A 15,174-nucleotide genomic window follows, 5' to 3' on the forward strand; every position below is an offset into this window, starting at 1 on the left:
ACACTGCCCCTCTGCATACAAATTGGGGACTTTTCACACTCCAGAGCGTAAAACAGCCAGACTAGACTTTGTGGGTAACTTGACAGGTTGCAACACGTAGGTGACCTTCAGATTTGGTTCCAGCTGGGGCATATTTAAGGCACCAGCAAGGGAAGTCCAAGAGGTAGACTGTGAGAAAAAAACATTGGGATTTGATCAGAGAACACTGCAGTAAGAAAGCATATGCATAGATAATGACAATATCTTACCTAAGAGGCATTCTTCCATACAAGAACAAACATGCTAAGAAGTTGGAGACGCTAGAATATGGTGAGTTTTCCATCTGTGGGACTGGTCAAATCATTTTTCCAAGGTTTCACAGGAAGAAGGTAGCAAAATTAAGAACGTAGGCCAAGTTGCTCTACCCTCCTGGCTAGAAAGCCATCTTTTCTTTCTTAAGAGGCAGCTGATTTACTCACAGAGTAACACTTTACTGTATGGGTAAGTCCTTCTGAAGTTCAAGTGAGTACAGACATTAGACTCTGGCTCTTAAATAGTGTCTGTAATATATTTAGTCCACAGCGCGTCTCATCTTCCAAGATACCATCACAACATTATTATTACAGTGTTTCACATAATTCCCTTTTTTGTATGCATTATCCCTCTGGGAAACCTTATTTTGCCAGCCCACTGATAGCAGCCAGAAGTCTTTAACAAAGCTCCATTTTCAAAAACGTCAGTGATAATGAAAAAATAAAATGAGGAGTGACCAGTCATTCCTTTGGGGTTATTACACACATTATTCCATTTCTTCTAGCTCCAATTCCTTGTCTAGGCGAGAAAGGATATGTAACATCCACCACGGATTTACTCATCTCTGCTATGTCATCATTACTTTGACAACAACACGTTATCACTATCACTCTGAGCCACAGGATAGCACAACGCTAAACAGCTTAAGGACTTGGGAGGAAATAAAGTCAGGGTGTAAGCTTTGCTAAGGAGAGAAAAAAAAACAGGAGAAGCAACAACTTACTGATCCTGAAATTTCTTGGCTTGGGACAAAACTGTCATTAAAAAGAACAAAAATTGCTAGACCACATCCTAATGTGACTCCAGCAATACCCTGCTTTTTACTACCTGAAATTCCAGCCAACCTTAGATTCCACAATACATAGAATCAAAGCTAGCAGCTAATGGCAAAGGATGAGCCTTTAACATACAAGGACCATTCCCACAACCTGACACCAGAACACCAAACACAAGCATTACGGTGACCTTGTCCAACGCTTCTGTTCAAGTGATTCCTGCATTATGTCTCCTTTAACAGGTGAGAAGGGGATAACCTGGATTCATATGCAGAAACTGAACTGTATTACACCTTTGAATCCATTCTATTCTTTTATACATTTCTGTGCTGTATTTCTGTGGAGGTATTTCTAAGGGTTGTTTACCTTTTTTCAGGTTTTGCCCCCAGGCTCTGGTGGAATCTCCAGCAGACACAGGCATATAAACCTTACCTCAAACAGGAGCATATCCTCAGCTGGGGAAGCTGGATCGAGGAGCTGCAGTGTGTGAATGTGACCGTGGCAGTCTGGAACCTGCGGCCTGTGTTACTCCTGCTGGGAAGAGACACCCCACTAGACCTCAGAGAGGTTGGGAAACAGAAAGGAAACACTTCCTGAGGATTCAGAGAGCACTGCATGGACTTCTATGGCATTCATAATTACCTTACCATTATTCCCAGACTGAGCAGAAACCTTACGAAGAATATCTGCTGCCAGGACGCAGTGGGCAGGGGAAAAAAATGTATTAATAAGCCTGTTTACTTCTGTTCCATCTCACCTTCCATCCTCTCTTTGGAAAGTTCTGCCTTTATAATTTTAGCTTAGTTTATTGACTCAATAAGATTTTAGTTTATTATTGACTCAATATTTTCCCTGTCTCAGGGACCCATCACCCACCTTCAGATGGATTCCTTTAAACAGTAGACAGAAACAGTACCAACACTGACAGGAGGAAAAAAAAAAAAAAAAAAAGAGTCCTAGTAAGTGTAATGGTATAGTTCAGAATTGCCTCAAAGGTAAACTATGGTAAAGAAAACGGTAAACATTTCACAGGTCCAAAACTCAGAGCAAATACACATTGCAGTCCTGGTCTCACACTAAGGAACATGCTGAAACACACTAAAAACTCTTCATACTTATCCTTTCACTGGAAAATTGGGTTTGAGGGATGATCAGGGAACACTGGGATGAGACCTTAGGCACCAGGAGGTGCCCAAGATACACAATAGATCCAGGTGCACTCACAATCCTGGGAGTCCCAGTTTAACTCCAGATAGAGTTAATGCTGTTACAGACAACAATCATCTTATCAGAGAGCACAGATTATCACGTCTACAGAGAGGCAGTGAGTATAAAATTTCCTCCTAGCGCTATTATCAAAGCATCCGAAATCTTTGTAGATCTCTAAGAAAGTAAAAATTTCACACTATCGAGGTGAGGACATGTACACTTTATTTAAAAGAATAATAATAAAAACCACAAACACTAACAAAAACAGCTATCTTTGGTTCCACAGGAACTTATCAGCATCCATTACCACGTATCTCAACTGGGTAAGCTCTATCTACTGGACTATGTAAGCATGAATTCAACAGGAAAAAAAAGAACGGCTTAGCGGTTAGGTAATAAAATGCTTTCCACGTCTGTATTTTTCATGTGAAAATACAGGCATCTGAAAATATGAACAGCTGTACACAAAAAAAAAAACACACAAAGAGCTTGTTGGATGTAGTTTAAGAACCACACACTCTCGATGAATAACACAGGGATTGGGCCCAGGGGGAACAAGGACATAAGAAAATGATTGTTACCCTGATTCCCTGGTACCTGGCTTGGCTAGCTGGACTTGCATTATAAGTTCTTTCATTAGCAGAAGTACTTACATGGAGATTTGGTTAAAAAATATTTTTTTCTGCTTCATGAAAATTTTGTCATGATGTGAAATTCTCAAATATCACAATATTGCAAATTTTAGAAGTTGGAGTCTAAACAATATTTTGATTAATGCATTCTGAAATATTTATTATGAGTTTAAATTGTTCATACTAAGAATACGGTTATTAAACAAAAAACATATTGCTATGTGAAAATTAAAGACTTTTATAAATAAAATATTGAAACAGACTAATTTATTAGTCAAGCTGGTTTTAGTTCCATTGCTTTTCTGACATTCACTGAAACCATTTTCCAATTGTCTTCTACAAAGGTTCTCCTTTGGTATTTTCTCCTGGTTGTTACTACTGCACAACTGCATGGGTAGCTGTAGGAAACTGCCCAACTTTGCACCATAAAAACAGGGGGAGACTGCTTTTATTCAAGGAAGAATAATTAGCTGGACATATAATAAGCAGGACTTGGTTACCCTCTACCACCACTGGTATGGTATTAATGTAGACAGATAGTACTATATTGATATACTCGGCGTGCAAAAAAAACTTCTGGTAACTGGCAATATACACAGTGCTTGCCTACACCCAGATATTCCATCTCAGGCTAAAGAAAAAAAAAAAACAAAACTATTTCCCAATCTGTCTGCCTTTGTCATACAACCCCGTGCCACCACTGCTTCTGTTGCCTTTTTCCCAATTGATTGCAAGAGAGACTGTGAGCACCCTAAACTAGGGTTCATTCTTCATGGCAAAGTGACATCCCCTTACATGCCCTGAATAGTTTCCTGCAGCTCTGCTGATCCTTTTCTAGACAGGCATCCAGTTCTTAGTAGAGCATCACAAAACCCTGTGTCTTCATGTGTCTTCACCTTTCCAAAAGAAGTGCACCAGTACAAATTAATCTCCAAACACCTTATTTCAACAACAGTATGAGTGGAAGAAATTTGAAGGAAAAAATCTTTAGCAGAAAAGCATTCCCATGGTTATATGCCAAATAAGTGATACATAAATTGGAAAGAGGAAAATGTCAGAAATACAACTAAAATAGAACACAAATTAGAGAAGCTACAAAGTCGAAGAATATACAGTATTTACATACTTCACAAAGGGAACAGTAATCGCCATTCTGTGACAAAAAATAGAGCAAATAATGTGAGCTGTAAGGGCTTAGAACATAAAAGGAAAATACCTTGAAATCACCTGTGTTCTCTTTCCTTCTCTATCATATAAAAATTATGTTGCCTTTTCTGTCCCCCTCCCATCTGAAGAGTTATTTTAAAATAAGATTTTTAAATTTTATTATCAATATCATTCTATAAAAAGAAAGAGCGAGAGAAATCCCACTTTCTCAGGTTTGTCTCTTCAATTGCAATGTGGAATAGAATTGCTGAAACTACAAAGCTTCCCACTACTTCTAATCACATTACCAACAATGCTACTACTACCCTGAAACCTCAAATCACCAAGCTTTTTCCATTCAATTTTTGTGCTTTGGAAGTTCTGGGAAGCATCAAGAATTACAATCAAAGCATTCAGTGTAAATAATTATCAGACATACTTAATTTTATTGTTTTTAACTTTCTGAAAGAAACTTCTAGAATACTCTCGCAGATTTTCCTTTCAAATACTATTCACAAGGCAACCTCAATCCAGTAGAAAATCTCCACCAAACAACTCTTTAAATGTCAAACAACAGTTTTAATGTTGTATGACTACAACATTTTAATTTTCTTAATGTCAGAGTTCTTCCATGGAAGAGATTTAGATCCAGCTATCTGATATCTACCTTCGATACTCAGGAAACTCTCTCGAGTAAGCAAAGAGGTTGCCAGTAGATCGGGTAATCAAGGGAAGAATCTACTAGAAACCACACAAATCAGTTCCCAGTGCTTGGTTTCTGCCTAATATGATAGAAGGAAGAGGAAGAACCACTTGAGTGAAGAGCTAGGAAAGGTTACTTGGCCAAGACTGAAATGGTGCCCTTCAAACTGTGTGTGCTCTATCTAGTAGCAGGGTGAAAAACCCTTGGGTATTTATTTTTTTTCCCCCTATATTAAGTTTATATTAATTCACAGTACTCATTGAATTGGAAGATAATAAAGACCAACCATATGAACAAGTAAGACAAAGACACTTGAAAAACAATGGATACACTTTATATAACAACTATCTGGTACCACATTTGAGTGAATGAATTACCTTTTGACATCTCTTCACTGTATACAAATAAAGATAAAATATATGTAAAATACAGAGGACATCTTACATGGATCTAAGAAAATAAGGTTTACATAGATAGTTAAGTCACACAATAATAGCTTGAACTTCAGAATATATCTTGTAGAAGCACACTGACTTCTCGTAGAACCACATGCTTACTTTACTTTTAAATGAAAAAAAGAAAAAAAAATATTTCACCTGTTTGCTGTAGTAAGGGACACATTCTCTCCCACTATAACCAAGAAAAATTCTGAAGTTGATTCTTCTAAAGTGACTGAAAGTCTATCTTAACAGACACCACAGCATCACTGAAGCGCTTACTGTATGACCACAGAATCACTCCAAACCAGTCATCAGCAGGTTTCCCGGACATGGTAAATACTGGAAGTAACACTGTTTCTGTTTGACCTGAAATAATGACATTCTGCAAATAAAGGAAAACGTCAGGTTAGGTTTGAGTACCGAGGGTGAAATGCTACTTCCATTACAGTTGACTTTGCTGTTATATACCGGTCAGACAGTACTGTGTGAATTTACGGGATATACAAAAATGTTTTCTGTGTTTGATATTCATAACAACTCCTGTCATGATATTGCCTTCCACTGCTGATATGCTTTAAATTGCATTACCAAACAGAGTATCTTGAATGTTTTCTTTTCTTCTTTTCCTCCTCACTTTTTGGGTCTCAGGTATGCTTGTACTGACACCTACCCCACAGTCACAAGACATAACGGCTTGAATTGTCCTTCTTGTAAAGCTATAAACTCACACAGCAGCTAGTTTTCGGCACTTACATTTATTCATTTTTTAGAATAACAGTTTGTGAGAGAATTAGGCAGACATTTTGCTGTGTGCAGTTACAAAGCTCTGTGCAGTCTGATTCAAATTCTTTCTGCTCTCCACTGTATCTGCTTAGTACTAGGTTTTGTCCTCAAGTTTCCTGTGATACAACGCAGACATAAACAACACATAACATAACATAAACAATGACACTAAATTCCACTACTTTCCCAGATAGCAACTGCTTAACTAACTACTCTTTGGGTCAGTTTTACTCCTCTGTTAGGTGATCTTAGGAATAGTAGGGAGACAAGGCATGAGTTACCGAAACACATATTACCAGCAGAGCAGCACCAACTGAACAACTCAAAAAAATAAATCTGGTCCTAAAAAGACTCATAACACACTTGAAATCAAACTTTATCCTGAGTTGCCAAGGACACAGCTTCCAGTGTGCCCACAGAAGAACTTTTGGGGAAAGCCTCAGTGCTGAGCTGGATATAACCTCCTTAATCTGATGGGTAACCACTTTTGTTTCTGTATTTGCATTTAACACAACATCCTGTAATTCTGTATTTCATGTAAACAGATTACATTCTCTCTACATTGGTAGGAACTTTGAATTAGACACTTGGCATATACTGTAAATATATACAGAAAGTATATACATATTCTTATTACCTGCTAGGACACAATGACTACTTTTTAAACCACTTAGAGTATGCCCACTGTTCCCACATGGGAATTATTCCTATCCACAATTCTTTAAAGAAATGACACAAAAAGTTCTCTGAAGTAAAAAGCACTATTTCTCTTATACTTAAAAAATGGGGACATACACTAAATGCATTTCTCAAGTGTAATGCAATTACGATTGCAAAGTCTCCTTAAAATCAACATAATTCATGACTTTATCACCAGGTTCAAGTTAATAAACTGAACATTTGGCAACTGCACCAGGCAATACAGAGGACACTAGTAAGAGTGAAAGTATTAGAAGCACTAGGGCCAAAGGAAGCTTGCTACACTGCACAAGTTTTGAAGTTACTGCAGCACCTATGTAGTTGGAGTTTCTGTCACCAGCCCAGAGCAAAGCATAATTACTCTGTCTGCTTAACATAAATGAGATACAGGACAACCACAGCAACTTATTTTGACTTCATGTGTCAGCCTAAACTCCCTTTTTACTGGAAATTTGGACCTTCCTTGTGGCTTGTCTGGGAAAACAAAAAGACAGTTGAAGATTTTATATTATGTACACATTATTAGGTTTGCCCATACTCATGTGTGAACTGAAAATTTTATTTGCTTAGCACCACAAGGTTAAATCTCCATTGTTTTCTTGGGAATGCATAAGCCCTCCTGGAAAGCATAAATTGCCTCTGTTCTGCAATACGACCAGTTGATGGACTGACAACAAGGCAAGCATGAACCTCAGGCTCTGAGGCAGTTAGTAACTAGTGGAGTACAATGAAGAACAGCTTGTTAAACCATCTCTCAGCTGTAACTGGGAATATTTACCTTCTGCCAGTGCTGAAAGTGACTTACATTTCATTTCACACTGAGACGCACTAGGGTTACTGATCAGCAGTTACATCAGTGAGGTACTAGGAAGATGCCTCTTCACAGCCTTTCATCTGCTAGCTGCTGCCTCCTAGCCAAGATGCTGTTATTGGCCTTGTGAAAGCCCCCTTGAGAGTGTGGTATTTCACAGATTAGTTTTGGTAAACCTCAGTGAAGTTTAACTTTCCACTGGAATGGAAAGCAGAGCACCCACCCACTCACAAAGTCTCATCTGACAGACTGATATAATCAAACGTCTATGATACCAAGCAGTACCTCAAGAAGAGTAAGTTCTTTTATAGACACACTAACTGAAGCATGCTTTATGCTAGAGGAAAGGCTTAGGAGCAGAACTGCCATGGGCTCTGTGGACGTGCACACAGCTCACCTCACACCAACACTCAGGCAACCGACTGCTGACTCCTGGATGCTCACAGTACACGGTTTTTCACTTGTTGCCATTCTGCCAGTAATCAGTCTCTCTCTGCTTAGCACAACCTTGCTGAGAGTACTCTTCAGCTTTAATACATACCATAAAGCTCAGAGAACCAGCTGAGCATGGCGAAAATGTGTGCAAACACTCAACCAGGTAACTGAGATAGGTGTTCTCCTTTCCGGCACAAGGAAACATTGAGAGCACAGAGAGCAGTAACAGCTACCTTCCCTAGCTGTAGCTCTTCACATAAACTGAGCAATATGTCTTCTGTGGTAGCTCATTTCTTGCCTCTGCAAAACAATGTTCACTGGTCAGCAAAAATTCCTTACTGAACTCACCCGCCCCATGAGTTTCACAGCTGAGGTGCCTGAGAACAAGACCGAGCCCTACAGTAGGGAACCTTTTTAGCCCTCCCACGATTTTCTCTGCTTGGGCGAGTTCCAGGTCTGTGCCATCTGCCTCACATTTCTTCCACAAGGCTGCTGATGACTGTGAAGCATGAGGAGGAGGCAGACAAACAAAGAGAACATACCCACCAACAACAAATCCTCTGCAGCATGAGCCCTGTCATTCACAGGCAATTCTTTATTACCTTTCTGAGAGGCTACCTGGCCTAATTCAAACCAAGTTACCTCACCCACAGATACCCTGACAGCAGTCACTGCAGCCTGTTAGGTCTGGTGTTTTAATACCTGCCTATCTCTAGCTAATAATGCTTGCTGGCAAGTTTTAATTTCATTAGAGATATCACTGTAGTACATGCTAAATGAACACCACCAAAAAGTAGCAAGAGAGTGCAAGAAGTCATTAAATTATTACTCCCAAAGTCTCATGATGATTATTGTTAATAGGGCAATCAAATCCTGCTGTATTGTTCCCTAACTACATGCCTGCTTAGTGGGTGGCATACATTTCCATTAAATAAAGACTTATGGTTAGAAGAAGAATGTAATCAACATTAATGACCTGAAGAGTAATTGAAAATACAGTCCCAGTCACCACCCCACCCAGCTATTAAAAAGGACAATCATTAAAAAAACTTTTAAACTAATTCCATTTTGTCTCTCTGCATGTTTGTAGAATATCATTCACATTTTCCCCGCGCTGTTATCTCTTCTTCCATTCAAATTAATTTAATGTCATTATAATAAATACATTGTACATGAAAATAAAATTTTGGCATTGACTACTTCTGATAACAAGTACTGCAAGGAAGAACATTACACTTGCAACATACATTCATTACAAGTCACCATTTGTGCTAACTCAATCACTTTGGGTGAAACATTTAACCACAGTGTACAATTCACACCCTGCATACACCAGTTTTACCAATTCTGTAAATTAGGCAAAAAATGCAGTTTATGTTTAAACAAAAAATCTGAGGCAAACAACCACAGTTGTTTCTCTCGAACTCACAAATTACAACATTCCCTTCTGCGATTACACATTTTTGTTTCTTCTTTTTGCTGCTTCTTTTACAAGAGCTCTGTATAAGTGAGTTGTTTCTATGCAATCATAAAACACACATACATACAAAACAAAACGGAAAAAAGCTGAACACAATCGAGGGGTCATTTTAATTTCCCCATGAGACAAATGACTAGAGCCTCATGTGTTCCCTCAGTTCAGTCTATCAGCAGTTTGAAAGATCAACAATTCTGAAATACTTCAAGGCTGGGGACCAACACAGCAAGTATTTAAAATACCCAGTAATTTCTCTACATAATGACATCTGAGAAATAGTGTCAATCCACTAATCAACTACTCCTTCTGCATTTCTTTTTCACTATGGGAAAACATTGTTTTTTCAGGGAAGAGCTTCAGCACAGTTGCCTTCTTCTGCTGACTCTTATCTGTAAGCAGGCAGATGTTCCTGAATTAATGTGAGTCATTGACCATTTATTCTTTAGTACCGAATTAAATACATTTTGTAGCATTAAGCAAAAGTATTAAGTGGAACGTATAAAACAGTTTAATGATTTTTGTGAAACTGGAAAATAAAAAGATTTCCATAACTATGCATTTTTCAAATTGACTTTGTTTGTTTTAATGTAGATGGCATTAGTATCAATTCTTCAAAACTTCTCCTTTACGTAAGTCTACTAGCACTTCAAGGGAGTATTGGAGTTAAGAATGAAACATACGTAATATAGTCAAACCTCATTCACTCGATTTAAGAAATATACATACTGACCTACCCAATAATCCTAATGATGATCCAGAACAACTTGAACTCAAAACATTAACCTTGCAAAAAAAAGGACCTAGTATCGTTCCAATTAAATCAATGCCTTTTTTTTTTTTTTTTGTCCAGTGGTTAAGGATGAAGAATTAAAGTGAAGCGGTACTTGAGGATAAATAGATGTGAAGGAAAAGACACCTGGAAAATACTATTTTATTCTGAACTTACCAACTTTGCTCCACTTTTGGAAGAATGTGCTGCGTTGTTTTTTTTTGTTTGTTTGTTTGTCTTTTCCCTTTAACCTATCTTCACTTAAAATATGCAAATTTAGAAGTGGCATTCATGCAGTGAAAAATGTGAAAATTGCTCTTAGTTATACAGTATACCTGTCCTGTATCAAATATGTTGGTATGTTATTCCATGCATTTTTTAAAAGAGGAAACGATTGCCAAAGCCACTGAAAGATGCTGATGGCACAATACAGCCTACATTCAAGATTACGAAAAGTATAAACACAATGATGGTAAGGTAATTTTGTAAAAGTTACATATTGAATAAAAATCCTTTTTGCTATCTTGACTGCACTCAAGAATGGCACTGCTGTGAAATATTCCTACATCGTTCAGAAATCTGGCATCGCATCTAACCCTTCATCAGCCTTTCTCTGCAGTTGTACTTTTCTGCTGTTCTTTGTGGCTAATGGGACTGAGTATTTGCTCTTTTTTATTATAATCCAGGCAATTCTGAGCAGTGGATTCATTGTTCAGGCTCCTGTCCAGGGCTAGGCTATTTACAGAAGAATAAAAAAAAAGAAAAAAGAAAAAAAAGAGTTCCCACACAGCTCCCCTGCTGTGATCCCTAAAGGAAACTGTCACAGGATGTGATGAATGTATCAGTATCTCTTCTTTGCTATGTGAGTGAGTGTTATCAATGGAATTTGCTTTCCAGCATCTGGAAGCACAAGGAACAGGTTAGTGTATGTGTGTATCTAGAGAAGGGTACCATGAGTGGCATCAAAGCAAGAAGAGATACAGATTTATAGCATCTACTCGATTTCAAAGGAGTCATCCATATGTGCACTCGTATATGTACAACAGCAAAAATTGTGTTTATGAAAGTGGAAAAGTCAGTCAAACAACTACCATGGCCTAGCTAATGCTAAGTCAACTCAGACACTGGCTTACCTTACAATAAGATGTGTGCATAGCTGTAGCCTTAAAACATCTCTCTATCCATTACATCCACTGGCTGGGCATCACAGCAGCAGGATTGGACTGAAAGCTGGTGTTGGCTGCTTGCTTCATACCAGGAGAAGTGCCACCCTACCCACATAAAGCCCAACGCTGCTGTCTACCGCTAACACAGACCTGGCAAAACCACGCAAATTGAGATCCAACACCTGCCCCACACACCGTGACACACAACAAAGAAGTTGTCTTAGCTGCTGTGAAGGGACAGATCGAGCCTTGAGTACAATTAGCAGGTTTCCTCTAGAAGTCACTGAAGTCCTCTGCGCACGGAATCCAACAAAGACATTTTAATAGCACACTTTGAAGTGTGAGTGCACTTCACAGGCCTGTTTTATTTGATCATACACTTGCTTTTATGATTCGGATCAAGCATATACAGCAGGCTTAATATTTGCCATGCTGTCTCTGGGGAGCCCATCACATAAGCACATAACAGAGTTTTTCAGTCTTCAGTCATCACCAGCAGAACTTGCAATTGCTAGAGATGGTAAGAATATATCACTGAAAACCTGAGAGTTTTTCAAAAAAGTAAATTATTTCTGAACACTTACTGCTTTTCAAAAGTACTCAGTGGAAATATGACAAGAAGATATATATACCTATAGCTTGCTTATTTTTTCTCTAAAAATAATCCTCAATACCTGCGTCTTTCATTTTTCTCACCCCAACTTCTGACTGGTCAGCTGTGCCATGCACACCATGGATCCCTGCACCCCACCCTGGTTAAAAGCCTTCTGTTTTAAAAGCTCCAATTTGAAATAAAATATTTGAAAACATTACTATCATTATTAAACAATGAAAAGTGATGCATCATTTCCCCCTGTGCTTGTCAGGGAATGATGAAGTTGAAAAGATACTTGTAGGAACCTAATGAAAGTTTAAATTAGCACTTCTTTGTTGTTGTTACTAATATGATCTGACCTGCTGTACCAAAGGCCCATACAAAATATATATTATACCTATACAACATATAACTATTTCTGAGATAGCCAAGGGTACTCAGATTCTGTGGTAAGCCATTTTTCCTCATCTAATATTACATACTGAATAAAAATAATAGAAAGTCTGACAGAATTTTCTTTCCAAACGTCTAACTGGATTTCAGACATAGTAATCATAATTATGTACTTATATCAACAGAAGAAATGCATACACAACCCTTAACTGCCACATATTCTATTTTATTATATCCTCTATACATGCTCATCAAAAATATCCATTTCTTTCCCTTCTCACTATTATAGTTCATCTTATTATTTCTCTTTTAATTCTCTTGCATGTGTCAATTTATGAGACCAATCATGAGTGCTGACAGTATGTAAATTAGATCCAGAAGAATATAAGAAGAGATTTCTCATTTCTCTGTGAGATTTAACAGGGATAAGGAAGAGAGTGAAAAGATCCTTCTGGGTATCTGCAGAACTCAGATAACTTTTATTACGGTTAAAACAGTTTAACCTCTTAATACCAGATGTGTTTTATTGCTCACACAGCTGTTCCAACAGATTGTTTTCCTGAACCAAAGAGGAAAGTAGGTAAGATTCAGATATTTTAAGTGAAATTCCATTTTAATTATTTCTTAATTAAGAGGACATTGTTCAATTAAACAAAATTACACTGTGAAAAAAATGGGATCAACTGGCTAAAGAGATCAAAACACGACACTAAAACGGATTTTAGAAGGATATGCCAATAAATAGAGTGCATTGAAAGAGCTGTAAAGAGGACAAGACAGAAGACACTTTTTCTCAGGTAGAAAAGTAGTCATTTCGGTTTACTGCTGTTCTGATATTAACGCTAAATGGCAGTTCTGCTGTTAGCCAAGTAATGTACTTTCACTGAGTTGGAGCACACTGCCCGTTATCCAACTCGTCCGTCACAATTTTGCTTTGCAAGATGATGACAACACAAAAAAGGAACAACAGAAAACACACAAAAACCTTCATCTATGATTCCAGATCAGTCAAATCAGTTTTTGTGAGCTTACTGAATTTTTACCTTTTTTAAATTTTATTTTCTCATTAAAACTATGTGCAAGCTTATGAAAATAGCACAAGAATGTTGATTATTGTTTTTTATTTAGTTAAGTGAGAAATACTTGAATTTTGCAATGAAGTCCATGGTTCTGACTGATTTTCACACACAAAAAAAGTTATGCAAAGTTTCTTAGAACCTTACACTGGAAAGCAAACTTCTTTGAACCAAAGCTCTTAATTACTCCTGCATCTCTGGGAAGACAAATAAACAGTGAAGTGAAATCACCCAGCATTTGGGAAAGCGATCGAAGTGCCATTGATCTCATTGAGATTTAGCATTGTCTCAGTCCACCTTATGGAGATCTACTGAGGGAATCAGTTGCTTCTGAGGACTTAATATCCTGACTAGATATATATATATATTTACCTCAAATTAGCTCGAGTCTTGTCTTGTTGACTGAACGCCCGCTAGTGGCCAGTGAATGCTCTTGGAGTACACCATCCAATTTATTTTCATCCGACAAATGTGGTCTGCCTACTCCAATAACATGGGGAAATGATTTTGAGAGGTTCACTGCTAACACACATTTCTGATCTGAACTAACGTGCCAACGAAGACATTTTCTGTGTATCTTAGTTGGTACTTAAAAAAGAACGTTAGCTTTGTTGATCCTACTCATAAAATGTAATGGCTTACATTCCAGGCTGTATATATGGATGCAAATATGGGCCACGGATACTTGCTCACAATCAAACATACACACAAAAAAAAAAAAACAAAAAAAAAAAAACAAAAACCACGAAACTGAACGATTCGGCAGAAAAGACAGCTGGTCCCATGAGGAAGGAGACTCAAATTACTGAGTACATTGAAATAATCAAAATTAAGTCATGGAGTTAAATAAGAGGCTTGTGCCTCTGAGGGGAGCAGGAGAGGTTAGCTGTTAATTGTGAAAAGGGAAAACCATTTGGCAGTTGCTTTTGAAAATGAAGTTCAGTGAATTTTACTGTACAGGGACTGGTTCATTGCTAGTTACCCCCTGTGGACAGAACCATGGGATTCAATTCATGAGACTTCTCACCAAGTGTTCCTGCAGCTACAGTCACCATACTGTGAAACCCAATGTAGAAAATGCAACTATTCTGATAAAAAATGCAAAGACTGGTCCAGAAAGTTAATTATTTTGCCACTGTATTCATGCAATTAAATTAAGGACACATATTGTTTAATGCGCAGGAAGGACTCGGAAAGGGAATTAGTGCAGTATAGTGAATAAATAGAATTGTGAAATGATTTCTACAGCTCTAACAATAAAGCCTCAGTGGAAAGATAGGATTGCAGAGCCCCTTCCATAACAAATGAGCATTTCAAAACCTGGCTCTAATCCTGTGTTGTGGGTGGTGTCCAGTACAGTGATATTCTGCTCAGTGGAAAGCAGAAAGGAAAAAAAAAACTATTTTTCTGCAGCTTTAATTCTTCCTCCTCCATCCCTTCTTTTCAAAGTGCATTGCAAATGTTAACTACAACTTTACACAGATTACTGCAGGCAGGTCATTTCAAACCTGTTGTGCCTGGACCACAAGCCCACAGGGCTCCTTTTTGCTCGCAAACATGAGGTTGCCAGTGTTGGGGGACAATGGGATGGGTGTGCAACCTGCTCACAACAGCGGGCGAGTGCAAAGGAATGGAGAATAAGGCAAGGGAGAGGCCTAAAACACTGCCAGAGTTACTGGGACAACACCCGTTAAACACAGTGCTCCCTCCGCCTGGTACTCCAAGGGAAGGGTGTTAGTTCTTTATTGCACTGCGCAAACCAACACCACTCAA

General features: G+C 38.2%; 1 long non-coding RNA gene across 2 annotated transcripts in view; it reads right to left on the reverse strand.

The window, feature by feature from the left end:
* Nucleotides 1-3,547: 3,547 nt before the first annotated feature.
* Nucleotides 3,548-15,174, reverse strand: part of LOC137860702 (uncharacterized) — a 74,036-nt gene continuing 62,409 nt past the window's right edge. Inside the window, exons 3-4 of one of the 2 annotated variants that reach the window (XR_011099135.1) lie at nucleotides 8,032-8,225; nucleotides 3,548-5,579 (exon numbers count right to left, since the gene is read on the reverse strand). This is a non-coding gene — a long non-coding RNA (uncharacterized lncRNA). The remainder of the gene's footprint in view (nucleotides 5,580-8,031; nucleotides 8,226-15,174) is intronic. The other variant, XR_011099137.1, reaches the window with a different exon arrangement.

The sequence above is a fragment of the Anas acuta genome, chromosome 1 (assembly GCF_963932015.1).
Source record: "Anas acuta chromosome 1, bAnaAcu1.1, whole genome shotgun sequence".
NCBI classification, from domain to species: domain Eukaryota; kingdom Metazoa; phylum Chordata; class Aves; order Anseriformes; family Anatidae; genus Anas; species Anas acuta.